The sequence below is a fragment of the Haemorhous mexicanus genome, chromosome 4 (genome assembly GCF_027477595.1).
Source record: "Haemorhous mexicanus isolate bHaeMex1 chromosome 4, bHaeMex1.pri, whole genome shotgun sequence".
Lineage (NCBI taxonomy): Eukaryota > Metazoa > Chordata > Aves > Passeriformes > Fringillidae > Haemorhous > Haemorhous mexicanus.
The window spans coordinates 65,856,442-65,869,193 of record NC_082344.1 but is presented as its reverse complement, the minus strand read 5'-3'; the positions used below and the strand labels follow the sequence as shown (position 1 = coordinate 65,869,193).

The window sequence follows — 12,752 nt, the reverse complement described above, 5'->3', positions numbered from 1 at the left end:
CTTCATTATTTAAATTTCCACACTACTGCCTCAGAAATAAAACTCTTGGAAAGACACGTTCCATATGTTCTCTTTGGTATCAAAGTTATGAACAGAATTTAGATGCAGAAACAAAACAAACAATGTCTACTATTATGCAGGTAGATCCAAACATCCTGCATATGAAATTATAAAGGAAGTAGATAATTAAAAATTTAAAATACTCAGTAGTTCCAATAAAGCTACAGAAATAGCTGCTAGTAAGATGTCTGTGAAAGAATAATCTTTGTACTGAATGTTTAAGCTACTCAACCCTTCCCCCCACCCCCAACCACCTCTGTGGGCCAATAAAATACACACTCAATCGCTTAACATCCATTAAATGTACCCAACCAAGTTTCAGGAAAGTAGAGCAAGATGCTTTTTAGCAAAAATATTATAACTAGCCCATCTAGATATTTCTCTACTAAAACACTGACAGTCCCACAGTTATATTGTACTTCTGACTAGAAAAATCTGGTAAATTATTTCCAAATTAACAAAAAACCCCATTATTTTCCTTCCAATCAGAAAATTTTCCTTTTGTCTGTGTATTGAAATGTAACTAAGCACACCAATACTCATTTGAACATTTTTCTTTTGTATCATCTAATTGACTTTAGTTGGAAAAAAATTCTTGGACAGGACTATGGGGCTGGACAACACAACTCATTTCTGCAATTCCATTTACAAATTATCCAACCAACCTGCCACTTTTCTTGGACAAAAATGAAAGATTCCAATCTCTGTTCCATGAGACAGAAGAATATTCTAAAAACAGACTATCCCAATAAACAGAACATATTAAATAGCTTCTACAAGATCATTTGTATTCCAAGCTCCATTAGCAATTCAGATAATGGGAATATTTCCTGCTAACTCTCCAACTCTACAGGAATTCTAAGTCTTACTGCCTTCACCACATTCAGCCTTACCAGACATTGTTATCTATCCTATTATAGCACTAAATTGTTACTTTCAATTATTAACTCTAGCCTAAAGTAGCAGCAAACTGAGAAATGATTTTGCTAGGATTCAAGCTAAGTATATGAAGCGTCTATTCTGACTCCACAACACTATGCCTAAAACCTAGCAAAATCCTTCCAGAAAATTCACCTGTGCACAGGTGAAGTTAAAGGTTGCCTTATTCCCCCTATTTGCCTAGAAACAAGATGCTCAAGATGAACAAATAGCGAAGTTTTGAACAGTATCTATATCTTCCTCTGGCCCTATTCCTGCTAGAATGCACAGCAAATTAGCAAAGGAAAATGCTGACATCATTTTACCCCTATGGAATTTCTCTTATGTGGAAGAATAACAAATAGCAACAACAAAAGCAGCGGAAAATGCTGAAATATGCCTATGAAACAGGCATAATAAGGTAAGAGAAGTTCAGGGTCTCCATTGTTTCTTCTTGGGTCACATATAGATCTCTTTGACCCTTACTTTCCTTTCCACTGCTTCGATTCCACTGCTCATGAGCAGAAAAGCTGGAGGGTCATATATCCAACCCATATTTGCAGAATCTGTGGACTCAAAGGGTCTTAATCCCAATGGTGCCCCAAACAGATGGATAAAGTTCTCTCACTGTACATGTGTTAAAATCTGCCAAGCAGAACGTGGTGGTGATATACACTGCTGAGGCTTTTAATGGCCTGTCTCAGGATTTCCCCTACAATTGTCAAGTCTTTGAAAATTAATAACATTATGAACATATAACATACTACTCATTTTATTCAAGTCACTTACATCCCCTCTTATATCTCAAAGATGAAAAGAGAAGATTTTGATACCTATTTAAAATGTTTTATTGACTAGAAGAGAATGATTGTACACTACCATTTTAGCATATCCATACTAACAAGAAACAGCAGATGGAGGATTAGTACAAAATAAAATCTGTACAGTTACATGTCAAGTAACAGTCAAGTTCCATGTCATTTACTTTTGTAAGGCATATTTTTGTCTTAAATAATAAAGGAAAACGTCAATTATAGACTACCATGGATTGTGAGGAGTTTGCAATACCTAGGGTTTAAGCACTGCAGTGAAGTACTTTGTTTTACACAATTATCTACTGAATCATCACGAGTTCACTTTTGACAGCTAAGAAACCAAAGTCAATCGGCAATTCCCACTTCATTCCAGGAATACAGAAGAAATATATGGTGTACAACAGAAACCATAAACATTTTAAAGGGTTTGAATGAAGAAAAGCAACTAAACATACCACGGAGGCCTCTGATCCCAAGCTTATAAATTACAGCCCAAATCACTTATACACAGAAAACATCAGACTACAGGAATGCGTTTTATTTGAAAGGAAGGACAAGCAAATCGTACTATTTTCACCCTTCAGATCAGTATCAGGTACTGCAATGAGTAATTAAAACAAAGACAAGACAGAAAAAAAGCACCGCACTTTGGCTTTCTTAAAGTTTCATAACACGATTCAATACGAGTATACTTTTAATCGAGACGACACGAGGAGAAGATGGAAACGAGTTTGCTGGAGCGAAGTGTCAGTTTGTGTCACTTCTGCATTCAGCTGTAACCTTCGCCAAACCTTGTCCCCCACCCCGCCCATCGCCCGCGAGAGGCCGCGGCCGGCGGTCCCGCCCCAGCGGCGCCCGGCACCCAGCGCCCATAGGATGCGGCTCCCGTCAGTCTCCCATCAGCCCAGCTCCGCCTCCTCCAACAGCAGCAGCCCTAGCCCTCCTATCCGCCTTTTGCCTTCAATAGGCCCTAAAGGACAATGCTGCTGGAAGGGGAGGAAAAAAAAAAAAAAAAAAAAAAAAAAAAAAAAAGAAGAGGGGAGCGAGCCCCGCCAGACCGGCCCCCAGGGCAGCGCGGTAACACCGCGGCTCAGTCGGGGCGGTTTCCATCGGCCCCAGCCCGTCCCCAGCTCCCCCTCCCCGGTGCGCGGCCGCCGCTGCGCTCTGAACGTCCGCACAGGATGAAAGGTCACGGCGTGAGCAGCAGCCGGGCCCGGCAGCGGTACAACCCCGCCACCTCAACCTCGGGGTCAAGCGGGGCAGGCGAGGCGCTGCCCGGATCGGGATATCCCTACTCCGACCCCGAACCGCCGCATCCTCCGCTTTGCCGTCTGCTGGCGCCGGATGACACCGGCGCGGGCCGGCACCCGCGGCGGGTGGGTTCTGGGTGCCGCCTTTCCCTCCCTCCTTCTCCTCCTCTGCTCCCGGGCGTGAACCAGCCCGAGGGCACCGAGCCGCTGCTCCCGCTCCAGGCTGGCGCCTTCCTCCCGGCCGCGGCACAAGCCGCTCACCTGGCGCCGGGTCCCGCCGGGATGGAAGAGCGCGGAGCCGGCGGCAGCCAGGGACGGCTCAGCTCCCCTCCCGGGCAGCGCTCGGACCGGGGCACCCCGGCCGGGCCCCCGGCCCCGCCCCCGAGCCCTGCCCGCCGCCGGCCGGCAGCCGCCCCCCGCCCGGCCCCCGGCGCTCCTGTCACCCCCCTCCCCGGCCCCTTCCTCCCGCGCCCCCCGGCACGCTCCTGCCGCGCTGCGCCAGGCGCAACCCAAGAGCGGGACGCGCCGTCCCGGGAAACCGTCCTCCCGGCGGGACCGGGAGCAGGCCCGGCCCCGCAACTCCTCCTCTTCCCGGGCTGTTAGCGGAGCGCGCAGGGATGCGCGGGCCTTCCCGGCCGGGCCCCGAGCCGCCGGCCCAGCGCTCCCGGGGGTCCAGCCCGCCTGTCCCAACACAGCGGTGGGAAGGAAGCGGGGGAGGGGAAGGGCGCCCGCCGCCGCCTCCCGGCTCCGTCCTCCCGTTCCACGGGCAGGGCGGCTGCCACTCTCCCTCCCTCCCTTCAGCCCTGCCCCTCCCTCTGCTCCCCGGGCCCGCGGCGGGCATTTACCTGCCGTGGTGGCGCAGAGCGGGGCCCTGGGGCCTCTGGCAGCCGGAGGAGGCAGCGGACTCCGTCCCGCTGCTGCCGTCCCCGAGTGAGGCGGGCGGGACGGAGCCGGGACCTGCCCCGGGAGGCGTTACGTAAACCGGCGGCGGCGGCGGTTCCAGCGCCACGGGGAGGGAAGGAGGGAGGGAGGGGGCCGGGCCGGCCGCTCCGTCACCCGGCAACGGGACTCAGCGCCCCGGCGGACCGCGCCGCCGGCTCCGCCCCGTATCCCTCCGCCCAGAGGGCGGCCCGGATCCGTGATCCCGATCCGTGGGGCTGCGCCGGGCGGGTGGGAAGGGGCTAGCGACCATCGTGCCGGTGGGCGGGAGATGACGGGATCGGTCCGCTCTGCTCTGCCCCGTACTCATCCCTGTCCCTATCCCTGTCGTCGGCTGTAGGGCCCGGGCGCCGGCGAGCCGCCTTCCATGTCGGGGCCGCGGCGCAGGAAGGGCGGGGGGAGGAGGGGAAGTGTCCTTTGCCCTGGTTGTACAGCCTCCCGCCCGCCGGGAGAGCGCCGCGCTGCCCGCCGGCCGCCTGAGGAGGGAAGCGGCGGGCGAGGCGCTCGGATGTCACCGGGCGGGCGGCGGGAGCGGCGCCGGGCCGCGGGGCCGCCGCTCAGGCGGGAGAGCCGGCGGCCGGAAGCACCCGCGGCCGACCGGAGGGCTGTGCCGCCGGGAGGGGAACACCCAGGCAGGGCCGGCGCTGGAATGCGAGGGAGGGAGCGGGGGATAATGATGGAGCGTAGCGGTGTTTGTCATGTGAGGTCCTTTTGAAATCCTGAACGACTCCGAGAGCAAGGTTAGCAAATAAAAGTTTATTTTACTGCGCAATGAAAGCCCGTCTGGAAGGGAAGTCGTCTGTTAGGAGATTGTTGCCATTGAAAGTCGGGTTTAGTAGGTGAGCTCCTCGGGAGCCGCGGGGATTTTGTTCCAATTGATTAAATGCCAGTTTAATCACAACTGTTTACACAACCGTAGAGTAATGAAAGGGCAACATTTTTAGCATAGTAGATGGGTGAAAATGGGCCACTGTAAGGCTGAAAATATGACAAGACACACCAAAGTACTCATTAAGCTTCTTAATTGGGAAAATAATGATGCCCTTTTCAGGTGTACACTACCACCCCACATTTCTCAAATACATGAATACATACGGGCCTAAGGAAAGTCAATATTGTGTAAGACGTTAAAAGAAGTCTTCTATCGGTGTAATCCTGAGGTTTTCTTCCTTTTGTTTACTGCTCAACGTGTGGCTCCTAGAGTTCCAAAATGCAGTATGTCATCCATATTGGCTCACACTGCTTCTTTTGTGCACAACATCCTCAGTCAATGGAACCAAGATTGCCTTTGAAAACATGATCCCCCAGTACGGGATGTGGTCCCATTTAGGCCTTTCAACAAGTTAAGTCTGTATGTAAAAAATACATCTCATAAGAAGCATGAATGCAAACACTGCCTCCCAGCCTATGTACTCATTTCCTGATACAGAGCAACATTATTCTTATTTTTGTTTTGGTTAGGGTTTGCCAATTTTGAACATCCTTACCACTTAATTTAGTCATAAATCTGACTTAGGCTAGCCAAAAGTTAAGTATGCAAGATTGTGTAGCTACATGAACTACCAGCATTCTCTTAAATGTTGCTGAGGCAGTCATTGATGTCGTATGAATGTGCAGTTAATCAGTTACTTTCTCCAAACCTTGCAGGAGTATTTTGGGAGAAATCTAAAGAGAAAGTAGTGCTTTAAACTGTGTGATAAAAGGTCAGAAGTGTTCTCTGAACTATTTAATTACTGTTCAAGTTATTTTCTTGTTATGAAAAGCTGAAACTGAAAAGCTTTGGGGGAAAAATCCTGCTGACTGTTTTCTGCTGAGTCATTCCCTGGGTTTATCAGAAACGTTTCACCACCACTGTAACACAACTCGCACCAATCACAATCAAACCTCCTTTTGTTCAGGAGCTCAGAATTTGAATTCCCCTTTTCAAGGTAGAATAAGATATGCTAAAATATGAGGCACCTGGGATCTGTCTGTAGTAACAATTGGCACCAATTTAAATCAATCTCCATACAGTCCTCTGCACATATCCTCAATATATTAGTAATGTATATCATCAATACAAATCCACTCTATTTCATCCTTTCTAAACATTTTTTTCTCTGGAGGTTTGTAGAAGGAACAGATGCTCAAAACATTGGTGTTCTCCTAATGGAGCAAATCAGAGCATGGAGGCCAATGACACATTATTCTGAATATTCACATAGTTGCTGTGTGACATTTCAAATTGACAGTTCTGGTTTTGTGGTCAGATCTCAGGAATCCCAACAGTGGAACTTTTTTGTTTGTTTGTTGGTTTAGTTGGGTTTTATTTTCCTAACAACCAACCCAGTTCTGATCTCCATTTGGCAAGCATTTCAGAAACAGCTGGTACATGACCATATGCCGTGGTGGCACTGCTGTGAGCTTATTTCCCACTTGTCCTCCTGGTCAATCAGAGTAGCTCCATGTGCTGAAGGACAGCTGGTCCCTTGGCATGCAAAGCAGCTAATGAACTTTTCCTCCAAAAAGCTGTGGGGATAGAACACGTGAGCTGCAGTCAGAGGCTTTTGCTTTCTGAAGTGCTATCAAAGATGGAAGTTTTCTATGGGAACCCTTTTTATTGCCTCTGTGTGACAACCTGCACCCTGAGAACAACTATGTGGGTGTGCATGGTAGGTGACAGCACTTGTTTGGAAAATGAAGGCTAAATGATCTGTGTTGAAAAGAATGCTAAACCACAACTGAGTGACTGATGGACTTTAGCTGTCAGCCTCAGCAAGTAGCACCATTTCCCTTTTTCATTGTGATCCCTGCTGAAAGGGTCTCCAATAAATTTCTAAAAATGTATCCATTTCCTAATATATTATTTTTTCCTTTAAGTAACCTACAGAAGGAGAAATTGCATGGCAGTTCATTATTACATAGCCACAGCTTGTAAGCATTTTATTGTCAGCCATTCCTCTTACTTCCTTAAAATCAGTCAGTTTATAATATTCCCTAAAATTTCCTTGTAGGTGCAATAAAAATCCCCTGATTTTCCCTGAGCAGGGATTAAGTATCAGTTAGCTTTGAAAGTCATGATAACCAATCAGTAGACAATTTTCTTGTTCACAGTTCATAAACTGTTCATATGAAATGCTTGATAAAAACAATCTGCCCATTCAGCATTTTAGAAACAGAGCTACAGTACCATTCGTGAGGGAATATATGTAGTTCAAGAATTTTGAAGATCATCTAAATGTGCACGATCTAAATATATATGTAAAGTCATAATGTGTTTTTAAAATCTAGAAAATGGATGGATGTTAATGTAAACCGAAACAGGGAATATCCAACAGACTCATGATGAGTTTTATTTGAAATCTTGATACACAGATTCAAAATTATCATTATCTCTTTGAAACTACTTTTCTTAATTCCATTAAGGCTTGTCTAACTTTTTTACTTCTTTTCAGGATCCATTTCAGGTTTTGAGCAAAGACGTTCACACCTCCCAGAAGTAATAACTTGGTTCAAATGACACATTCAAAAGGCATTCCTCAGCACTAGATCAGGTTTCAGATTCCTTTTTACTGATCCCTCTTTCCTAATAATATCCCTGTGCTGTACCAAAAACCAAGCTGTACATACCCACAGAATCAGAGGACCACTCTGTTGTCAGCATCAAGGACCTCATCTACTGCGGTGAATGGAATGTGACGTTAAATTTTAGTGGGGCTTTCATTAGGCCACAGTTCAACCCTTTTCCTTTCAGACTCCTCTCAAAGAGGTTTCAATATCTTTAACAGGAACACACTAGCGTGGTGAGCTTGGAAGATCTGAGTCACTTGAAAAATCAATTACATAATTCAAAGTAAATTTATTTTCTGTTTAATCCAACTTGATCACTATAACCTCAAAATGTATTTTTGTTTTCTTTGAACAGAAACTGCATGTAGGAAACTGTCACAGAAACTGCAGGTCAGGCAATGCTGTTCTGTAGCAAGCGTCTGGGCTCGGTATTGGTATTTCTTTAGGACTCTACTTTTTAAAAAATTATTTGGCTTCAAATAATAATAAAGTGTTACTCGTACTCTTCTTCATCCTGCAGCACTAACGATTGAGAAACCCTAATAATACCTTGAGAAACCCTTGGACAGCCCAAAGTGATACATGAACAGGACTCTGTCTCAACATGGTGCTGTGTGCCTAAAACAGACCACCTGAGGTCTATTGTAAAAAGTATTTCGAGAAAATTATAAAGAACCAATATAACTGTCTGCAGCAGTTTGGACAAACAGCCAAGCCATACAAAAAGATTAGAAAAATAAAAGCATTACACTGCATAATGAGTGTAAAGGTCCAAGTACCTAGATCCAGCATTTGAAACCATACACCAAGGAAGAGCTTTCACTTGTGGCGTAATGAAAGGACTACAGGAAGTACAGTATTACAAAAATAAAACCATTTTCACAAGTGATGAAATACAAAGCAAGTATTACATGCAATTGCATTTTAAGGATAATTAGTCACCATTAAATATACCGGTGTCTCAAAATCTGATCATTTTTTGTAATGCATATGTAGAAGAATTTTATGTCATAATGAGGTATGAATTTAATTGCATTGTATTTGTTGCTACATCAGCTATTGTCAAGCTATTAAGTTAATTACATGTTAAGTTTTAAACTAGATGAAACACATTATGACATCTGTTTTTTCCTATATACTACAGCCATTCCAGAATTACCATGTTGGAAATGTCTGAGGTTTTGGCAGCTCACTGTCTTACAAATAGTTCATGAATACAATTAAACATCCTTGAGTAGCCTGCAGCATCAGCATCCAATCCTTGTCTTGCTCATCAGAGATACAATGTTGTTCTACACTAATTCCACCATTTTTTTCTCCAGATATTGACCTTATTCTCAGTCAGTGAAAATGCTGAAAACAGAGTTGTATGCATTCTCATAGCTGGTGATCTGGCCACAGATTTTGGAATGAATGTACTACCATCTTTATTAATGATCTATAAAAAATGAAAGGTGAAAGAAACACTTGAAATTTTATTGAGTTCTTAAAACAATTGCACTGAAGGTATTATTCTTTTCCTTAGCATTTTCTTAACAAGATATTCTCTTGCAGACCTTGGTAATAGAAGAGTATTCCTTTGTGTATTAATGGCTTATTGCCCTGGCAGTTTGACATTATGTTTTGACTGATCAAAAAGTTTTCTTATCTGATCCCATAGTAAAAAACTATAAGGCAAAAAGGTTGCATGTTTTCAGATGCTTAAAAATAACAAAAAAACCTCCTCAAACATGGTTTGAAAGCTGAGACTTGAAAGTGAAGGAATCTGTATTCACAATTTACAGACTGTAATAAGATTATTATTGTCATTCTTAATAATAAAAATGTTGGCATTTTTATTTGTGTGAACTTTTTTTATCTGTGTGGGAGCAAAAGGCAAAATGGCCTTTGCTGCTTTCTGATAGAGCTGATAGGCTGGGAAGTGCTGCCATTAGAAATTAATAACTCATTCTGTAGATATCATAGGACTGTTAATAGTGGCTGATTAATACCAGTAGCCGTTTCAATGAGTTCATTTACAATAGGGGAAAAAGTCAAGTTTGAAAAAAGCAGCATTTAAAAAATGGTGTTGAATCCCAACCAAATATACTATTATTTTGATATTAAGGGGAAAAAAAAAATTGGCAGTACATGCAGAGCTCTAGTATCTGCATTTCCAAAGCTGCTCTAGGAAGAGATTTCTAGCTGCTGTGATTGACTACAGGGCTGTCAGCCTGAAATAGAAACCATTTGAGCAGCACGAGAGAAGGAGAGAGTATTTTTCTGTCAAGAAGTAGCTAATATTTCAATATTCTCCAACTAGACTGATATGCTCTCAAAAGTATATTTCATGATATTTTGGCTTGTAATTTGAACTTAATTAGATTAGATGCTCATTTAAAGAGTTACTCACTGGAACTTGTTAATGGGAAGAAAACTACCTCACTTTCCAAGGCTGGTTTATGTGTTTATGCTAAAAAGGTGTTTTCTCTCAATAGAGTTATCGCTGTTGAGATAAAAACTACTTGTTTTCTGGTTTCATTAGCCCTTTTTTTGTTAAAATAGGATTGCCTTTTGAGTTTGATAGTATTTCAATATCATCTGTGAAGAAACAAAAAGGCAGGCATAGCTTTAACTGTCTGAACAGAGATTGCTGTCTTGGTGTTAAAACACCCACACACATTTTGGCAGTTGAAGAGGTCATGAAATAAAGGAACATTTAAATGCCTAAACCCAGCCAGCTTTTTCCAGGTGTAGAGCATTCATTTGTAAGGGTCATTTCCCCTAAGAAAGTTTTTTTTTTCTTTTCCTCTGAGGCTGACTGCAGGCCATACTGTGTTCACATTACAAAGGGAGGAGGCACTAAAGACCAAGCTAATCAAGCTATGCAGGGTGGTATAGCAGAGGAGAATATTAGGTGGCAGGATTGGGCCACAAGTACAGATCACAAATGGGAGTATAATCCTACAAGATGGATTGTTTGATCACTATTTGTTAAAGGGGTAAGATGAATGCAATAACATTAAATAATAGAATAGTTTATTTCTCAGAATAAATATTTTCCTCCTGAATGTAAATGTCAATATTCACAGCATTGAATAAGAATTGATAGCCAAAGGCGTCGCTTTCTGGCTTTTTGCAATGTTTTGATTTTATGGATTTTTATTCCTGGGAGCATACTTTCACAGATGCATGTTCTTCTGTACAATGAACAGTATTTGACTTTGAACTTTTCCAGGTAGGAAATCATATCCTTAAGAAACCAAATGAAAATTCCATGCTTCACTGTTGTGCATAAAAGTGATTCCTGTATTTGGAATTGAAGTATTGCTGTGGCAAAAAATATTATGACAACATTTTTCCATAGTCAATGAAAAACTATAAGGCCCTGTAAAAAGGAATTCAGGGCACCTGTGTGAGGCACCAGCTCCTCTGCTCTGATTGCCTACGTCTGCCAGCTGATCCAGCACTCCCACATGCTGAAATGGAGCACTGCTTAGAGCTCATCAGTGCAAACATTTTTGAAAATCATCTGAAGAGTCAGCAGATTTGGCTTTGCCAGAACAAACTTTTGACACCAAGACATTTTTACAAGTAGGAGTCGTGAGAGGCTCCCACTCTCACATCCACATGACTGCTCTTTCTTCCCACTCCTTGAAGCCAGTGTAGCTCCATCCAGGTTTCCTATCAGGGATGGTTCTTGGCTTGTGCTACCTCCTGATGATGCTGGGCAGCTGTTGTTGGCCAGCTGTGCTAACAGTTAAGTACTGTGTAGTCCTGTGCAAAGGTACCTGCTGATTTGGGAATTTATCCTGGAAGACAGAAATGTGTTGTCTAGGTCTAGGGCCCTTTCAGTCTTTAGTGAGCTGAACCCACCAATTCTGATTTTCCCAAGGAACGAGCAAATGGTAGAATGCCCAAGGCTACAGGCTACTCTCTATCCCTCTTGTTGCAGGTAGGTTATTGTTCAGAAAGGAAAGACAGAACAAAGAAGAATATAAAACCAGACCCAAACTCCCTTTACCTTGTTGCAGAAGATCCTCCTTTGAAATGGCAAGTCTAAAAGTCTTAGGATTCAAACTCTATTTCCATTTATATGTATGCAGTTTACCCAGTTTTGCAGTGTGAATACTGTCTCTATCTCATGAGTGAGTTACTGAGAGCTGAAAGGGGGGAGATGTGAACCTTATCCCAAGGTATTCTCTACACTACTGGTTAGAGCAGTCTTCTGGAAGAGCTCACTCTACATGAAGGATAAGAGTGCTAATGTCAGCTGGGAGTACTAAATGGACTTTGGGCTAAATTCAGGGCTACTCATGGATGTTAGGTGTGGGAATGGCCTCTCTGGGGATGAACTTAGGCATTTCTTTCTCAATTTCAACTTTTAAGAGTTCAGTTTGGAATACTTTTAAGCATCTGGGGGTGTGGAGTCTATATAGAAAATTTGGAAGTCCAGTATGGAGACTCTAGTAAATTTTAAGCTCTTCCATGGATATTAGGTGACTTGAATAGCTCTCTTGGATTTTAGACACTGTGCTGACTGGAGCTATTAAACAACTGGCAGGAAGACCAATGAGCAGAAATAGGCTCTTATAACTGAAACATGTTTTTTGCCCTCTCATCTTCAAGACATGCACATTTGGAAAAGTCGTGAAGGCAGTTTCCCTGCTTACAATCACCCAATTTTAAATGAGGGAGTAAATTTGTGTAGGTTGGATTCAACTCCTTAAGAGATTTGATACATTTTCTGTATGTTTGTGTTGTTTTCCTTCTATGAATGAAATGATCCATATATATGATACTATAGTCCATGTTCCTTGTTTCATAGATTCAGCACCAACTGCCTGGTAATGTGTCAGTGAAAGTGAGGCATTCAGCTGCAATTTCTTTTCTAATGTAGCAGTGAAACTGAGGTATTCAGCTGCAATTTCTTTTCAGCAAACCCCTTAACTGACTTTTCTAGACAGCCACTCCTTGTCATTATTTGTGACAAGGGAGTTTTGAAAACTGTTCTGTGAGCTAGTAGTAGAAAGTACTTCCAATGTACATGAAAAGTACCTCTTCTTTTGTTTTACAAAGAAAATCCTAGCAAAAGCTCAGCTGAAATTTAATAACTGCCTGGTTTTACTGCTGCTGCTGGTCTCATCCAAAGCCAGTGGTAAGTGCTTACATTTTTTCTGTGATTGGTCTCAAATTTGGTGTGTGATTGTTTGCCTTAACTATTCTGCTTTGTACAGAACTA

At 43.5% G+C, this 12,752-nt stretch overlaps 1 protein-coding gene across 3 annotated transcripts in view; it reads right to left on the bottom strand.

Annotated features, from left to right (window-relative positions):
• Positions 1 to 4,051, bottom strand: part of KIAA0232 (KIAA0232 ortholog) — a 65,361-nt gene extending 61,310 nt beyond the window's left edge. Inside the window, exon 1 of one of the 3 annotated variants that reach the window (XM_059845217.1) lies at positions 3,889 to 4,051. The gene's annotated coding sequence lies outside the window, so the exon portion shown is untranslated. The remainder of the gene's footprint in view (positions 1 to 3,888) is intronic. The other 2 variants (XM_059845218.1, XM_059845219.1) reach the window with 2 other exon arrangements.
• Positions 4,052 to 12,752: the final 8,701 nt, after the last annotated feature.